Here is an 11,482-nt window from a genome sequence, read left to right as displayed (position 1 = left end):
CCAGGTTGGATGAGGCTTGTGCAGCCTGGGCTGGTGGGAGGTGTCCCTGCTCATAGCAGGGAGGTTGGATCCTGATGATCTTGAAGTTCCCTTCCAACCTTCACCTTTCTATGGTTCTGTGATTTATTCTCAGTCTCGTTGTAGGGTGATATGATTAAGTCTGTTTTGGGCTCCCCTTAAATGGATGTCATCTAGGGGGACAGTCTTGTTAAAACTTGTGAGTTTTCTGCTCAGCAGTTCAGTTCTGTGCTCTTGGCCATGGTTGGAGGATACAGTAATTCCAGCTTTAGGGCACTTAGAACCAAATTAAAGAGCATGACTCTCCTATGAAGCAAAATGTCAACACAATAGCAAACTCATGTTGCTGGTAAAGTGAGTTAAATGTTTCTAAATGGATTGACTTTATGCAGGATCATGCGTTGTCTGCCTGTACTACTCTGTTTTTATGCTGCATCATGTTTAGGTTGGTGTCCTGGTGGCAAAAGAAACCATATCGCGTCATCCGGTGACTAATGCAACAAAAGCACAATCATGTGCCCCCACCTGGTCTGGGCCAAACTCTTAGGAATGTCTGATTAATAGTCTGCAGGTCTGAGTTTAAAGATCACAAGCTTGGTCTGCTTGTCAGTGGCACCATGCTTTGAAGTTGAGGGAGTCAGTAGGTCACTGGGATGTGGTACTGGATTCACTATCAGCTGAGCATGTCGAAGGGCAAGGGCTGCCCTCAGGTAGGGCTTTGCTCCATGGCCCACTGACCTGCTCTCTGTTGCCAGCTGCAGGGAGTTCTTTTGAGAAATGCAAAATCTCGGTTTGCTTTCTTTGCAGGGGCTGCCAAGGGAGTGGGTGTATGGATGAGCTCCTTTGTGAAACTAGTGGTCATGTTGGTGGGGTTCTATATGACTCTCTTATCCCACTGGCCATCAGTGCTCCATGACAGGTATTTTCTTTGGCTGATAATGTTGGCAAAGCCACATACAAACCTGCTTTTGCGTGTGGGTGTCAGCCTGGTTAGTGATAGTCAGGAATCTAAAACAGGGGATTTTGTCTCAACAACCTGATCGTAGCCCAGCAGACACAACAGTCTGCTCTCCTGGAGCAGGACCAGGGCTCTGCTGGCACAATGTGGGAGGGAATTGCCACTTGTAGTGACATTTCTGCTGAGTGTCATCCATAAGAGACCCACACCTCTTGGGTTTTGGGGGTTGTGCTGGCAGAAATCGGTGTTTTGCTAAGCATTTGAGAAACAGAAGGGCTCCTGGGCTTGTGGTGCTCTTAGGCTGGCTCTTCGTTCTGTTCTGACGGGAGCTGAAATTGGTGGAAGTGATGAAATTATTTTTTATTTCACTTTATTCTCAGATGGCTTTAAAATGACTTGGTATTGCATTTTTCACCCCTTTCTCCCCTCTGGAAAGATTGTTTCTTCATCTTCAGTAAACTTGCACTAGTTTGTGTTTCTGTGTTTTGGGTTTTTCTATTGTTGTTTTTGGGTTTTGTGGTGGTTTGTGTTGTTTTTTTTTTCCCCTCCCACTGCAGCTCATGGAGGCAGAAAGGACATTTAGTTTGAGAACTGGCTGTTTGCATTTCTAGCTATCAGGTCTGTATTCGTTTTAGTTGACTCTTATTAAATTACCATTTGATACACGCATTGGGACCAACGCCAGTGACCTTCTTCAGAAGAGATGTTGTCTCCCTGGGGATCTTCCCTGGGGAACAATTTATTCTCAGTCTCGTTGTAGGGTGATATGATTAAGTCTGTTTTGGGCTCCCCTTAAATGGATGTCATCTAGGGGGACAGTCTTGTTAAAACTTGTGAGTTTTCTGCTCAGCAGTTCAGTTCTGTGCTCTTGGCCATGGTTGGAGGATACAGTAATTCCAGCTTTAGGGCACTTAGAACCAAATTAAAGAGCATGACTCTCCTATGAAGCAAAATGTCAACACAATAGCAAACTCATGTTGCTGGTAAAGTGAGTTAAATGTTTCTAAATGGATTGACTTTATGCAGGATCATGCGTTGTCTGCCTGTACTACTCTGTTTTTATGCTGCATCATGTTTAGGTTGGTGTCCTGGTGGCAAAAGAAACCATATCGCGTCATCCGGTGACTAATGCAACAAAAGCACAATCATGTGCCCCCACCTGGTCTGGGCCAAACTCTTAGGAATGTCTGATTAATAGTCTGCAGGTCTGAGTTTAAAGATCACAAGCTTGGTCTGCTTGTCAGTGGCACCATGCTTTGAAGTTGAGGGAGTCAGTAGGTCACTGGGATGTGGTACTGGATTCACTATCAGCTGAGCATGTCGAAGGGCAAGGGCTGCCCTCAGGTAGGGCTTTGCTCCATGGCCCACTGACCTGCTCTCTGTTGCCAGCTGCAGGGAGTTCTTTTGAGAAATGCAAAATCTCGGTTTGCTTTCTTTGCAGGGGCTGCCAAGGGAGTGGGTGTATGGATGAGCTCCTTTGTGAAACTAGTGGTCATGTTGGTGGGGTTCTATATGACTCTCTTATCCCACTGGCCATCAGTGCTCCATGACAGGTATTTTCTTTGGCTGATAATGTTGGCAAAGCCACATACAAACCTGCTTTTGCGTGTGGGTGTCAGCCTGGTTAGTGATAGTCAGGAATCTAAAACAGGGGATTTTGTCTCAACAACCTGATCGTAGCCCAGCAGACACAACAGTCTGCTCTCCTGGAGCAGGACCAGGGCTCTGCTGGCACAATGTGGGAGGGAATTGCCACTTGTAGTGACATTTCTGCTGAGTGTCATCCATAAGAGACCCACACCTCTTGGGTTTTGGGGGTTGTGCTGGCAGAAATCGGTGTTTTGCTAAGCACTTGAGAAACAGAAGGGCTCCTGGGCTTGTGGTGCTCTTAGGCTGGCTCTTCGTTCTGTTCTGACGGGAGCTGAAATTGGTGGAAGTGATGAAATTATTTTTTATTTCACTTTATTCTCAGATGGCTTTAAAATGACTTGGTATTGCATTTTTCACCCCTTTCTCCCCTCTGGAAAGATTGTTTCTTCATCTTCAGTAAACTTGCACTAGTTTGTGTTTCTGTGTTTTGGGTTTTTCTATTGTTGTTTTTGGGTTTTGTGGTGGTTTGTGTTGTTTTTTTTTTCCCCTCCCACTGCAGCTCATGGAGGCAGAAAGGACATTTAGTTTGAGAACTGGCTGTTTGCATTTCTAGCTATCAGGTCTGTATTCGTTTTAGTTGACTCTTATTAAATTACCATTTGATACACGCATTGGGACCAATGCCAGTGACCTTCTTCAGAAGAGATGTTGTCTCCCTGGGGATCTTCCCTGGGGAACAGTCGATACAAAGTCTTCCTGACAAGCAATTGTGACTCAATTGAGGATAACGTTAGTTTGGAGCACATTAGTCTCTGGCAGCCCACTGGTTTTCTTCCTTGTCTAGTATTTTTGGAGAAGTTGTCTGTCCTCTGACTGGATTGTCTGTATGCTGACATTTGGTTGGGGTGACTTGCTTCTTCTGTGTTAGTTTTACAGCTGTGTACTCTGATCACGCTCCTTTTGATGTGATCTCAAATGCTGTCACATCCCTTCTTGCTTTGGAGTAACGTGTCTAACGTGGAGAAGTTACATAGTCTTACAGGGACTCTTCTAGTGACCAGGTAAAGTTTGCAGAGCTTGATTATTTTTTTTTCTTGTTCTCTTGTCCCCCCAACCCCAAGGCCTCTACTATTTAGAAATCAATTAAAACCATTGATCACGTACTTTCTCCAGGTCTCAGCCTCTAGTTGTACACCGCATGCTGTACTCACCTGAGGATTCTGGTGATAAGAACACTTCAAGAAGTTCCTGCTCATGTAACACCATTCTGTGCTGCTCAGTCATGCCCCATGGACTGTGTATGAGGTTGAGTGTTGAAGCAGATTACTGAACTCATCCCTGTTAAAAATATCCCTGATGCTGGATTATGTTTTTGAAACCAGCATGGTGAGAAACTGCTTATCACTTCAGAATGCTGAGTATTGGATCAGAAATGCTGTCACTGTGTTCTTTGAAGTGCTGAAAGTGCATTAGCTCCCTTGGCAGCTTCAGATTTGTCCAAAACGTTTTTCTTTTCCTGCCAGTCAGACTTTATGCTGGATCAGGTATTGTCTGTCCCCCTCCCAGCTGAAAGCCAGGATACATTCTGTACTTCATGGCTTAGGCCTGATATTAATCTTGATGGTCCAGTGTTTTGTGATGCTTTTAGGATGACTTCAGGGTCTCAGGGGTACTTGGGAAGGTGATGGGAGGAAAAGGTGCAGCTCTAGGAGTTGTGCATTTGAAAGTAGGAAGCCTGAAGGAAGGGGTAAGCTCCACATTGTAATTACAAAAATGGAATGAAACTGGACCTTTATGTCACACATTTTGTGTTAATGGGGGGTGTTTTGTGTGCTGAGGATTATTGCTGCAGTGAAGAGACTTTTCCCCAGAACAGTCACATGGGAGGACAAGTGCAGGAGCTGCTTGCTGGGAAAAGTTGAGAATGTTGGATTGTTTTCCGTGGAGAAAACCAGATCTGGGTTCATGGTGGCACTGGGTGTGCTGCCCCACCCCATATTGTACACACTGCCTATTCTTCTGCTGAGTGGGAAATGGACTTAAACCCAGGAACTCCCATTTCAGATAACCTTTTTCTTTTAAAAGGCAGTCTGGCAAGACTGAGGTGCCCACTTTAACATCCTTGTCTCTAGGGAGGAAACGCTGTGTCAGGTCCAAGCTGCCCATACCTTGCTTTTTGAGACTGTAGGCAATTTTCAGCAGATGCTGAATGGTTGCTCTTTTATTATCCAGGTTTGTTTATCTGTGTATGATTATATTTGGTGTATACAGATCCCCTGTCTATTACATACTTTTGAGGTCTTGCACCCATTTTAAAGTTGTGTGCTGAGCTTATAGAAAATACATACTTGTAATACTGCAGGCAGTTCTGAGGCTGTATCTTATGACACAAGACTCTTGGGCACAGGTTTCTCCAAGAGCACTCTTACATGAGGCTTGAACAAAGAGCAACTACTTTATAAAGCAGGATTGTTTTTAAATAGACGTAGGTTTGGTTGAAGAGCACATGAAAATGCTCTCATAAATCAACCCTTGGGAGCAGTTTCATCTAAGGTTTATTGAGCTTCAAGTCATGCACTAAATTACAGATCTGTTGTATGCTGCCTAATTTTCTTCAAGTGGGGCAAACACAAGCTGGATGTCTTGCAGTCATTTTTTCACCTTAGCCTTCTGGTTTAGTCTGCTCCTGAAATGTGCTTTCTTTTCCTGCCACTTCCTCATTTTTCAACCACTCCTAAGAATTTGCTGATCCTTTTTTCCCCAAGCACGTTTTGAAGCAGGTGGGGGATTTAGGAACTTTTTCATGCCAAAATTGAACTCTGTTCTTTTTTCTGTTAGTAGGCAAAACTGAAAAAAAAATAATTGTAGAGATAGCCAACTGGATGTGTAAAACATGGTCAAGTACAAAGTTCCCTATAAGGCATAAACCTATAACAAAAATATTGCAGGGCATGACATTGTCACAGTCATAAATGGCAAAAATAAAAAATGAGATCCCACAGGTTGTCTTGAAATAATATTTTTTAAAGAAAAATCAACTGTTGCTTGTGGATTTAAAACCTGACACCATTCTGTCTCTAGAGAAAACTTTTTTTTGTGATTTATGTTTCATGCTTAGCAGAAAATTAAGCTACAAAAATACCTGGTTTATGTTAGCCTCAGATATATTCATAATATTTGCAGTCTGAAATCACTTCTTCCTGTTGGTTGGCTCATCTCATAAAGCTCCCATGTAAACGCAATTTTGAATTCATTCCCTCTTCTGGCTCTAGCTACATTAAATACAGCATATGCGTGAGGGAAGAGGTTGTGAACCAGGTGCTCAGTTGTAGAGGTTCATCTTGTCTTTTAACTGAGATGCTACAATTTTCCAATCAAGCTTGAATGAAATGTGGACTTGTCCTTGCTGGTATGTCTGCAGTTACAGCTCCATGGTTTCCTTGAAGAGAAGGAAATGAAAACAAACAGTCAGCTGACTTTTATCAGTTTTTAGAGAGTTGTGTCATTTTATGGTAAGCAATCCAAACATAATAAAACAATGGCTTCAACTGCTACGTAGAGTCCAGTGCCAATATTCCCCCTTGTGTTTCCCTGAGCTTTAAGAATGTTACTTTCTCTGTTGATGCAGGAGAAAGATTTATTTTCATTCACTCCTCTCTACTTTCTCGTAGTTATTTCATTTTTGGAATGTATCCAAGTTCAAGACTTCAGAAGTTTTCAGAGATGTAAATTGAAATCCAAATGATATCACTTACTTTGTCAAAATAAATTGAAGTAATTCAAACCCTAGTTTCAGGAAGGTGCTCTCACAGGCTTCCCCTGTGAGTTGAGATAAACCTTTAGAGTTCTTGGTGTTCCAGTCAGTAAGAGTTTTTGAAAACAAGATTTAGTCAAGAACTGAGACTCGTATTTTAACCCTATAATGGGACTTAATTTCACTCCCTGAGAACACTTCTGTAGACTGAAATTTTTCACATAGCAATGAGATTGCTTAATTGGGAATATCTTAAAACCTAAAACTAATAGAAGTCCTTCTATCCGTGTGCATCTCCCCATCCCCCAGTTTTCACAAATGTCACTAACACTAAAACCCCTTATAGTAATTTAAATAGCATGGCACGGTACTGCTGAGTGGACGGGCAAATCTGCTGGAGTGAAGTCCAGGTAACTGCATCATTTCATGCAAATAACCTCCCCAGAGCTTTGTATGCCTATTGATGCTCTGGTTGATCAGAGGCACCCATGGGCTTATGGTTCCCTCTAGGTTTTCATCCCTAGCTGACAAGGCTGTGTCAATAAGGAAAATGTTTGAACCAAGAAGACAGGCTGCCATGCAGAGGCGAACAGCTGTCTGCAGAAAGCACTGTCTGAAATGCTGATGGGGAGACAGCCTCTGGGAAAGGTTTCTGAGGGACAGGGAAGCACTGAGAGTATGTGTCTGTTCTCAGGAACATACTGAGCGTGAGGGTGGTTTCAAAAATAAAGGTGAAATAGCATGAAATCTGAAAAAGCAGTCTTGTAGCTGTATGCTAGAGTGTGTGAGCACAGTGATGGGAGCTGCTTTACAGAGCTACACCAGTGACACAGGAGCTGTGCCTCTCCACCCTGGCTTTTGCATGCTGGACAAAAACATACCGGGTTGGCCTGGGGATTGTTTCCTGTGTGTGTCACCTTGGCCAAACTCAGACCTAGGTGGACTTCCATGAGAGGACCATGAGGGGGAGAAGATGGGAAGCTTAGTGACTTACCTGGGCTCTTGAGGAGCATACTCACCTGTGTGTTGCTTCTCCTTTCTCCACGTGTGCTTCAGTGTCAAGTAACAAAAGGCGTAGGTCACTGTCAAGCTTCAGAAACACAAGTACCAGCAAACCTTTGAGTTTTCACATGCCCTTTGAAAAGACGAGTAATCCAGAATGTGTAGTTGGTAGTAAGATGATAAATTTGCAAAGCTTTCTTACTTTTTGCTTCCTCCTTCACTTCAGCATGTGTGCCATCGATCAGCGACTGTTGCATGCATCGTTGTCCAACATGTGCTGGCAGCTCGTGGGAACTAGAAAACAGGAGTTGGTATTGCAGAAAGGAAAAGTACAGACCAAAACACATTAACCGTCAGCCTTCTTAGAGGTTGTATATGGTCCAACCTTTTTCCTATGTGTCCTGCATTGTCAGAAAACACAATGCTTTGGCACCTTTCTTGTGTTTAAAGATGAGTCTGTCTGCATCTGCTCTACTAGATTGCGTTGTGCAAAACAGTCACCTTAGGTGATCGTTCCCTGATGTTCCTTGAGAGTTATTTTAAAATAACTGGGTTTATATTTGGATACTATAGTGCAAGATCTTTGTGCAGAAAGTAGAGGTTTCTGTCCTTCTCTGCTCCTGGTGAGCACAGCCTTTTGCTGAGAAAGCAGGTAAATAAATTCTGCTTTAGAGCTGACAGGAGAAATTGCATCCAAGATAAATTTGGCAATGTGTTCTAAAAGTGCATCAAGCAGACTGTGCTGAGTATAGTCAAGCTCATTTTTCTGAGTGACAGAGCCCATATGCAGGTATGTGAGAAAAACAAAACATGTCTAAGCCCCTAAAAAGGAATTGGTCATGTCACATTTGTTTATTCAAGCATTTGTGTATGGGCTGAGGGAGAATCAATGGGGACCAAGTCTTCTTTCTAGTTTCCTGTTGACTTGGCCACTATCATCACACTGACTGCTTCACAGGTTCCAGAGAAAAGAAATTATGTTCTCTGCCTCTCTGCAGCCATTGACAGAAGATGCATGTTCAGTTTATTGGCTCATCTTTGGGATACACGTGCACAAGAGCCTTTGGTGGCTCTCTGTCTGCTCAGGTCCAGGCCCTGTGTATCCTGTCCTGTGAGCCTCCAGGGCTAGCCCATGGTTGCCTTGTTCTGTCTGCTGTGTAATGATGTTGCTTGTCACTAGTCCTGGTGGAGGACATGGCTTAGTCCTGCCAGCCTTGTCTCTTTTTCTCCCCTGGCAGCCCTATCCATTGTGCTCCCACTCCACTTCATGGATAGCAGTTTTCTGAGCAAGAAGTCTAGCTGGGTAAATGATGCCAGGCTTTGAGAAGCAGACAAGGGTGACGGACTCTGCTCAGGTAGATCTTGTTTCACTTGCCTTTCCCACAAATGTGGACAGCTTCACACACCCACCTGTTGGAGCTGTGAAGCTAGAGCTGTGGTGAGCAGGCTGGGAGCCCTGCTGCTGGGGTGGCTGCTGCAGGGACAGTGGGCCATGCTGCTCTGTGACCCCACCTGGGCACTCCTCACTCTTCCCACAATCACTGGCATACAATTAAAAGGATTGCTCTTCAAATGTGACTTTCGCAGGGGCTCTGCATCATGCCCTCCCTTTCAGTTACAGAGCTCTGCTTGTTTTTGTTTTTTTTTTTCCTTTGTTTAGCCTGGAGTTTACTGGAGTTTCTTCCTGATTGCAAAAAGTAGTTAAGGGGTAGAATCATAAAAGCTTTTCAGCAAGAACTGTGGGTTCTTGCTCCCCAGCTACATTCCGTGTCTATTCACTGGAGTGAGTATCTGCACAACAGCTCCAGTTGCCACATCAGCCCTTCTGCTTTCTTTACCCCAAACACTACTTTCCCTCTTCTCTCATAAACTACAAAGGTAGAAAAAAGCGCCGGTATCAGTGATTTGTCAGCGGGAAGGACCCAGCGCTCGGTGGCTCTTGAGGCAGCTCCAGACCGTGCCGCAGCCCCCGGGCCGCGTCTCCTCGTCCCGGGCCTGGGTACCCCCGGGCCGTGCTCCCACCCCCTGGACACCCTCCGGGTCGTGCCCCTTCCCCAGGCCTTGGTTGCCGGGGCTGCGGCGGGCCGGGCGGCCGGGCGGTGGCAGCATTCCATCCATCCTTCCATCCATCGATCCACCTCCCATGGCGGGGCGGGTGGGCTGGCTGCGGGTCCCTGCCGGGGTGAGGACGGGGACAGGACAGCCGAGGTTACTCGCTGCTGTGAAGGCTTGTTGCCAGTGTTGGGTCCTGTGACAAAGAGACCGGCAAGAGCAATTTATAACACGATGAGCAAAACAAGAGACTGTAGGATGAGTGTAGTCGGAGCAGAGAGGCAAGCATACCTGATCATTTCTCAGGGTGTGTTCTGCTCGCTGGAGAACAGACTTCATCGTCTTTTCTGCTTTGTGCTGTTTGCTTTTCTTCACTTTTGTCCCATTTTATACTGACTGCTCTCTACTGTCTGAAGTCTGGGATCCCTGTCAGTATTAAACCAGTCTTGTTCTTTGTAGGTACTTTGGCAAAGTATTTCTGTGAGCTGTGTCTGCACATTTAGGTGTCCTTTATGTGACTCTTGTTAAATTCCTATTGACACATAACATCACTGATAAAAATGTTTGACACCAGTCTAATGATCTATCCTGAGAGGTAAACTACTCAGGCATTACTCCAATTACTCATAGTTTTTCAATTGAGTATATTGTGTCAGAGCACATGAGTTGCTCAGATTGAGACACTGAAAATAGAAAGCAAATATTTTTCTTAATAACTTTTTTAGATTTGTTTCCAAGACCTTGCAGGAGCAATTGTTGGGATGTGGGTCTAGGTAAAAGATGTTTTGGATGTCCCTTGCTCTTTAACCTTATTACAAGGAGCTGGTAAATCAGGCTAAAACTAAGGCATATTTCAGTTAGAATAATATAATCCATTTGGTTGGAAAAGATCTTTAAGATCCTCAAGTCCAACTGTTACATTTTCACCTTTATTTCACACCATCCAGTACGTATGTCTCCTCCATGACTTGGTGATAATACCTGTTTTTGCTGCAGTGATAGGACTCTACCAGTCCTATGATAGTCCTGTATGTCCTCCAATTATAGTCCTGTACCCTGAAGACACAAGTAAAGATTTTTCTGTTTCACATTTCTTTTTAATTCTGCATCTCCCATTTTATGTTAGTTGAAAAATTCCAGGGGGCTGAAATATTTCCCCTGTGCAAATTCGTAAAGGATGTTTTTTTGGTTAGGTTTTGACCTGAAGAAATCCTGCAGTAATCTGAGAAGGGCAGAAAAGACCAAGTCAAGGGAGGTGGTGCTTGGGAGTCTAATCCCTAAACTCCTGTGGATTAGAGATGGGGCGCCGTGCCAAGGCGACCCAGGTTCTATTCCTGGCCCTTTAAACACCCCCAGCTCCTTTGTATCTGCTCTGTGCATTCCGGGGAAAGCATCAGGCTTGCAATGTGTTGTAAGCATTTTTCCAGCCCTTTGCAGCTAGAAAGCACAGCTATTAAATGGGATAAACTGATCCAAGGGAGGAAAGGTGCTGTGACTGGGAGGGTGGTTGGGAGCGTGGGGTCTGGTGAGTTTTCAGTATGGTGTTCCTTGCAGACAGTGGGAAATGCCCCTTTCCTTCCTTTCCTCCTGTTTGTCCCTCTCCCCCTCCACCATGACACTTGCTTCTCAGGTGCTGCATGGCTGGACTGATTCTGCCTAGGCTGGTGGGGAGAAACTGGTGTTGAAGCAGGAGCTATGGGATGCGCAGGTGTGATTGCACACACACACACTGGGGGTCCTGAATGTGTCAGTGCTCAGGGACTGAAGGCAAATGCCAGGGCACATTGTGTGTGAAAGTGTAAGAACAGACTTTATGGAGTAATAAAATGAGTGTGGTTTCTGTTTGGTCTGGAAATCCAGTCCCATCTGTTCCTGATGTTTTCAGTTGTGTTTATAGCAAGTAGCTACTGTGCTGCTCTGGGGAAAAAATGAAATAAAATAAAATGGAGTGTGCCTTTGCAACCATTGAAAATGAGCAAGAGCAACCATGAAGTATGTTCCCTTTTGTTGCCTTAGAAAAGATGCATAAATGCTCTTGAATAATTTAATGAAGAGCTGGAGTTGTCAGGGGACAACTGTGTCCTGGCTTTGTGTGCTGTGTCAGCAGG

This window comes from Chaetura pelagica, unplaced genomic scaffold (genome assembly GCF_000747805.2).
Source record: "Chaetura pelagica isolate M959 unplaced genomic scaffold, ChaPel_1.0 scaffold272, whole genome shotgun sequence".
Classification (NCBI taxonomy): Eukaryota; Metazoa; Chordata; class Aves; order Apodiformes; family Apodidae; genus Chaetura; species Chaetura pelagica.
Note: the sequence above shows the minus strand (reverse complement) of the source record.